We start from the raw sequence: 6000 nt of genomic DNA on the forward strand, positions 1-6000 counted from the left end.
CAGAATGGCTTTGGAGTTTTATTCTATTTCTAAGAAATATCATTTGCCCTGAAGTTTTGCAGGATGCTAATTTTAAACACGACAAAGAGGTGGGTGGGGTATTCCTCACCCTCGAACCCACCGGTCCCGTTTGGTCGTCAGCGTTCCTTCTCTGGAACAGTTCCTCTTCTTACCACCAAGGGGCGCTGTACTCCCTTTGGCTTGAACTTCCTGTTTAGCCCTGAACTACAGATTCAGAAAAGAAAGACAGGTGGGCTGGTGGAAGATCTGACGTTTCCCAGGTAACCAGAGCAGTGATAAATTAAAAAAAAAAAAAAGCTTATTTTATTTATTTGAAAGAGCTACAGAGAGAGAGAGAGAGAGAGGGAGAGGGAGAGACACACACAGAGAGGTCTTCCATCCTCTGGTTTACTCCCCAAATGTTGGTAACAGGTGGGGCTGGGCCAGACCAGAGCCATGAGCCAGGAGCTTCTTTTAGGTCTTCTACGCAGGTGCAGGGCCCAAGCACTTGGGCCATCCTCCACTGCACTCCCTGGCCACAGCAGAGAGCTAGCCTGGAAGAGGGGCAACTGGGACAGAATCCAGCGCCCCAACCGGGACTAGAACCCGGGGTACCTAGTTTTAACAACGTCGGCATTTCTGTCCAGTGCTAGCATCTCAGGTCTCCAGAACTCACCTTGTTCCTAGCCCATACTCCATTCTTGGTCTTTTTTAAAAAGATGTCTTTATTTGAAAGGCAGAGTTACAGAGAGAAAGAGAGGGAGAGACACAGAATCTTCAATAGCCTGGTTCACTCCCCAAATGGCCACAATGGCCAAGGCCGGGCCAGGTTGAAGCCAGGAGCCAGGAGCTCCATCCGGGCCTCCCAAGTACGTGCGGGGACCCAGGTGCCTGGGCCATCCTCTGCTGCCTTCCCAGGCGCATTGGCAGGGAGCTGGATGGGAAGTGGAGCAGCTGGGGCTCAAAAGAGCACCCATGTGGGCTGCTGGGTACCCCACTGCGCCACAATGCCAGCCCCCGTCTGTGTATTCTTGTATGTGTGGTGTGGATATTAGTGTGGGTGGCCCCCTCCCCCAGGTCTGCCTGCGAAAGGCTTGGCCCCAGGGCTGTGCCACTGCGAGGTGGCAAGACCTCAAGGAGGCGGGGCCCAGTGGGAGGTCCATAGGTCACTGCGGGGTGGCCTCCCAAGGGAGTTCTCCCACGGGAGGCTGGGCTGGGTTGGGTCCAACCTGCGGCTCTGCACCTGGCTCCACTGGCCCGGCCGCACCCACTCAGTGCCCTCGCCCAGGGTCAGCGCAGTGCACCCACCCCGTCTTGGACTTGAACCTCCTGAGCTGTCAGTGAAATAAATCTTTTGTCAAAATGAAATGAGGTAATATGCCCTTTTCTCCTGGTACATTTAGTCATCTCAGCTATTTCATTGCAGCAACACACAAATAAACAAAAACTGACCAATACACTTACTATCTGCCAGGCGCGCGGTTCTGCTAGGGGCTCCCACTTTACAGAGAAGGAAACTGAGGCACAGAGGGGCTTTGCGGGCACCACCTGAGACGTGCCAGAGTTGGATCTCAGTCCTGAGCTCTTAACCATTTGACTGTTGACCGACCCAAAGGTCTCCTTTAAAAAACAAACAAGAGGCTGGGCTGTGGCGTAGTGGGTAAAGCCGCCGCCTGCAGTGCCAGCATCCCATATGGGCACTGGGTCAAGTCCCAGATGCTCCACTTCCGGTCCAGCTCTCTGCTGTGGCCTGGGAAAGCAGTAGAAGACGGCCCAAGTGCTTGGGCCCCTGCACCCACGTGGGAGACCCGGAAGAAGCTCCTGGCTCCTGACTTCGGATTGGCGCAGCTCCAGCCATTGCAGTCAACTGGGGAGTGAACCAGCGGACGGAAGACCCCCCTCTGCCTCTCCTCTCTCTGTGTAACTCTTACTTTCAAATAAATAAATAAATCTCTAAAAAACAAACAAACAAAAAAACTTTCTTTAATTCTGTCTCCAGCAATATAATTTTCCGCTGGGACTTAGTTTAAAAGCCACTAGATATTCGCTGAATTGCAGCCACGTTGCATTGGCATCCTGTGGAGCCCGCTAGCACCCAGGTGCCCTGGACGAGCTGAAAGGTGCCTTACGCGCCACCCGGTTCGCCAGGAGGGTATTGGCCTGGTCCCCAGCACCCTGAGCCCCTCCTCTCTCAGCTCCGTCTTTGGCGTCTGTCCGAACGCCGGGACTCGTCCTCCGCTCTCACACGCCATGGCAATGTGTCCTGCCAGGCGGAGCAGGCCCTGCTGTGCCGCTCATTACGCGTTATCAGGATCGTTGATGACTCTGCCTCACGTTGCCGTCTCAGGTTTCTAGGACTTGACCTTGTTCCTGTCCACAGTAATACCCTGGCGGTTAAGACGCCCATGTCCCCGTCCCACATCAGCATTCCCAGCTCTGCCCTTGAGGGCGGCTTCCTGCTAAGGCAGACCCTGGGGGGCAGCAGGGATGGCTGGAGTGGTCCCTGCCACTCACATAGGAGCTCTTGCTTGGAGCTCCTGGCTTTAGCCCCGCCCAGCTCTGGCTGTTACAGACCTTTGGGGAGTGAACCAGCGGCTGGAAGATATCTCTCATCTCTCCCTCTCTCACTGTCGCTCTACCTTTCAAATAAAGAAAACAAATATTTAGGGGCCGGCGCTGTGGCACAGCGAGTTAATGCCCTGGCCTAAAGTGCCGGCATCCCATGTGGGCGCCGGTTCAAGACTCGGCTGCTCCACCTCCGATCCAGCTCTCTGCTATAGCCTGGGAAAGCAGTGGAAGATGGCCCAGGTCGTTGGGCTCCTGCACCTGCATGGGAGACCCGGAGGAAGCTCCTGGCTCCTGACTTCGGATTAGCACAACTCTGGCCATTGCGGCCAATTGGGGAGTGAACCAGTAGATGGAAGACCTCTCTCTCTCTCTCTCTCTCTCTCTCTCTCTCTCTCTCTGCCTCTCCTCTCTCTGTGTAACTCTGACTTTCAAATAAATAAGTAAATCCTTAAAAAATAAATATTTAAAAACAATAAAAATGCAAAAGAAATCTAGGCATAATTGAAGAAAATATATTTTTAAAAAAACTTTCGTGATGGCTCCACTAGTCAGGATTCTTGGTCCTAACAGAACCAACAGAACCCTCTGTGCCTAACTAACTGGGAGAAAGGGGACCAATTCATGGGCAGGGGACAGAAATTTAATATATAGATAAAAAGCTGAGGGAAATGGCGCGTACCAAAAGCCTTTCTTGAAAATGACACACAGGGGCCTGTGTCGCGGTGCAGTGGGTCCGGCTGCCGCCTGTGGTGCCTGTGTCACATATTGGATTCCTGGTTCAAGTCCCTGCCACTCTGCTTCTGATCCAGCACCCTAATGCCCATGGCAGGCCATGGACTTGGGCGACAACACCCACGTGGAAGACTCCGATGGAGTGCCTGGCTCCTGGCTCCTGGCTCCTGGCTCCTGGCTTTGGCCCGAGCCCAGCCCTAGCTGTCTTGTGCATATGGGGCATGAACCAGTGAGAACCTCTCTGCCACTTCTCTGATTCTGTCTGATTTGTAAAGAACTCATAAAGAATAGCAGGAATGGGACCGGCGCTGTGGCCTAGCAGGTAAAGCCGCCATGGGTAGAGCCGTCGGCTGCAGTGCCGGCATCCCATACGGGCGCTAGTTCCAGTCCCGGCTGCTCCACTTCCGATCCAGCTCTCCGCTATGGCCTGGGAAAGCAGAAGATGGCTCAAGTGCTTAGGCTCCTGCACCCATGTTGGAGACCTGGAGGAAGCTCCTGGCTCCTGATTGGCCCAGCTCCAGCAGTTGTGGCCATTTGCGAAGTGAACCAGCAGATGGAAGCTCGCTCTCTCTCTCGCTCTCTCTCTCTCTCTCTGAAATCCTGACTTCCAAATAAATTGAACTCATCCTCACTTCCCTTGCACCTGCAGCCTCCTCCGGGGTTCCCGCCGAGTGGCTGTTCCAGCCTGAAACCCAGGACGGCACCTTCTTCCCCTCTCTGGCCCTTCCTCCACCTGTGGGTTTGATTTACGTCAGGGCCACGGCCACCCACCTAGTGCCCCTGCACTGGAGGTGCTTCCTCCAGCCTTCCCATCTACTCTGTCCCTAGCCAAGCCACTTCTAACCAGCTCCCGGGGCTGGGAACCTGACCACGACCCCCGCGTCGCTGGATTCCAGTTCCTGCTTCAGCCTCCGGCTCACCTGCGCTGAGAGCAGCGGTTCTGGTTCACCTGGGAAGGAGGGGTTCCTGGGCTGCCTGGGCCTCTGGCGTCCACCCCGGGAGGAGCCCAGGCAGCCCGGCTCCCTCTCCTGCTGGGCTGTAGTTTGCACGTGGGCAAAGGCCACGCTGGCCTTGTTCCCTGGCGTGGGGTCAGTGCTCAGCAGGGTACGGAGTGGAGGAAACGTGTTTTCGTGAGCTCAGAGGGCCTGGGAAGTATCCAGCTCCCATTTTAATGATGGCTTTTACTTATTTGAAAGGTAGAGAGGCAGAATGAGAGATCTCTCACCCTCTAGTTCATTGCCCCAGATAACCACAACAGTCAGAGCTGGGCCAGGCAGAAGCCGAGAGCCAGGCGCTTGAAACAGGTCTCCCGGCTGGCGCCGCGGCTCACTAGGCTAATCCTCCGCCTAGCGGCGCCGGCACACTGGGTTCTAGTCCCGGTTGGGGTGCCGGATTCTGTCCCGGTTGCCCCTCTTCCAGGCCAGCTCTCTGCTGTGGCCAGGGAGTGCAGTGGAGGATGGCCCAGGTGCTTGGGCCCTGCACCCCATGGGAGACCAGGAAAAGCACCTGGCTCCTGGCTCCTGCCATCGGATTAGCGCGGTGCGCCAGCCGCAGCGCGCTGGCCGCGGCGGCCATTGGAGGGTGAACCAACGGCAAAAGAAGACCTTTCTCTCTGTCTCTCTCTCTCTCACTGTCCGCTCTGCCTGTCAAAAAAAAAAAAAAAAAAAAAAGAAAGAAAGAAACAGGTCTCCCGCGTGGGTGGCAGGAGCCCAAGTACCTGCCGCTTGGCAGGGTGCACACAAGCAGGGAGCTGAAATTGGAAGCAGAGATGGGGTTTGAACCCGGGCACTCTGCTCTGGGACCCGGGCGTCCCACACAGTGTCTCAACCTCTGTGCCAAACAACCACACCCCCAGACCCATTCCTGCAGAAAAGTGATTGTGCGCTTGATGACTGATACGCAAACCTCTTTCCTGAACCATATAGACCCTCCCAGGAGCCGGGGAAACCCCACCCCAGGACAGGCTCTGTGGCTTCTGACAACCATGCTCTGTGTTGCTGTTTCTAGAACTTTCCGTGTGGTCCACACCAACGCCCCGAGACATCTTCACTGCCCCCCTTCGTGGATGCAACCACACAAAGCACTGTGGCTAAGAACAAGCTAGGGGCCCACGTTGTGGCGTAACGAGTTGAGCCACTGCCTGTGATGCCTGCATCCCATTAGGGCACCGGTTCGAGACCCGGCTGCTCCACTTCCGATCCAGCTCCCTGCTAATGCATCTGGGAAAGCAGCGGGAGATGGCCCAAGTGCTTGGGCCCCTGCACCCACGCGAGCCCAAGATGAAGTTCTTGGCTCCTGGCTTCAGCCTGGCCCAGCCTTGGGTACTGCACCCATCTGGGGAGTGAACCAGCGGATGGAAGATCTCTCTCCCCCTACCTCTGTAACCCCGCCTTTCAAATCAAATACATACATCTTTAAATAAATAATCTTTTTAAAACAAAAAGTTGTGGCCGGTCTCGCTAGGCCACAGTGCTTACTGTGAGGGCCAGATCACATAGGACATGGCTTACACACACAAACGGCTGTCCGGATCCTGTGTGTGCCTCCCGGTGCCCAGTCAGTGCAGCCCACGGAGGTTTATCTTCCTGTTCCGCAGAACCCACTTAGGATGGAGTGAGAGAGGCTGCAGAGGTGGGAGGTGCCCACGTTTCCCCCTGGGACTCCGACGTCTCCTCTCTGAGCTGCTTGGCAGAACCTCCG

This window comes from Oryctolagus cuniculus, chromosome 16 (assembly GCF_051225735.1).
Source record: "Oryctolagus cuniculus isolate XC-2025 breed Fujian yellow rabbit chromosome 16, ASM5122573v1, whole genome shotgun sequence".
Taxonomy (NCBI): Eukaryota; Metazoa; Chordata; class Mammalia; order Lagomorpha; family Leporidae; genus Oryctolagus; species Oryctolagus cuniculus.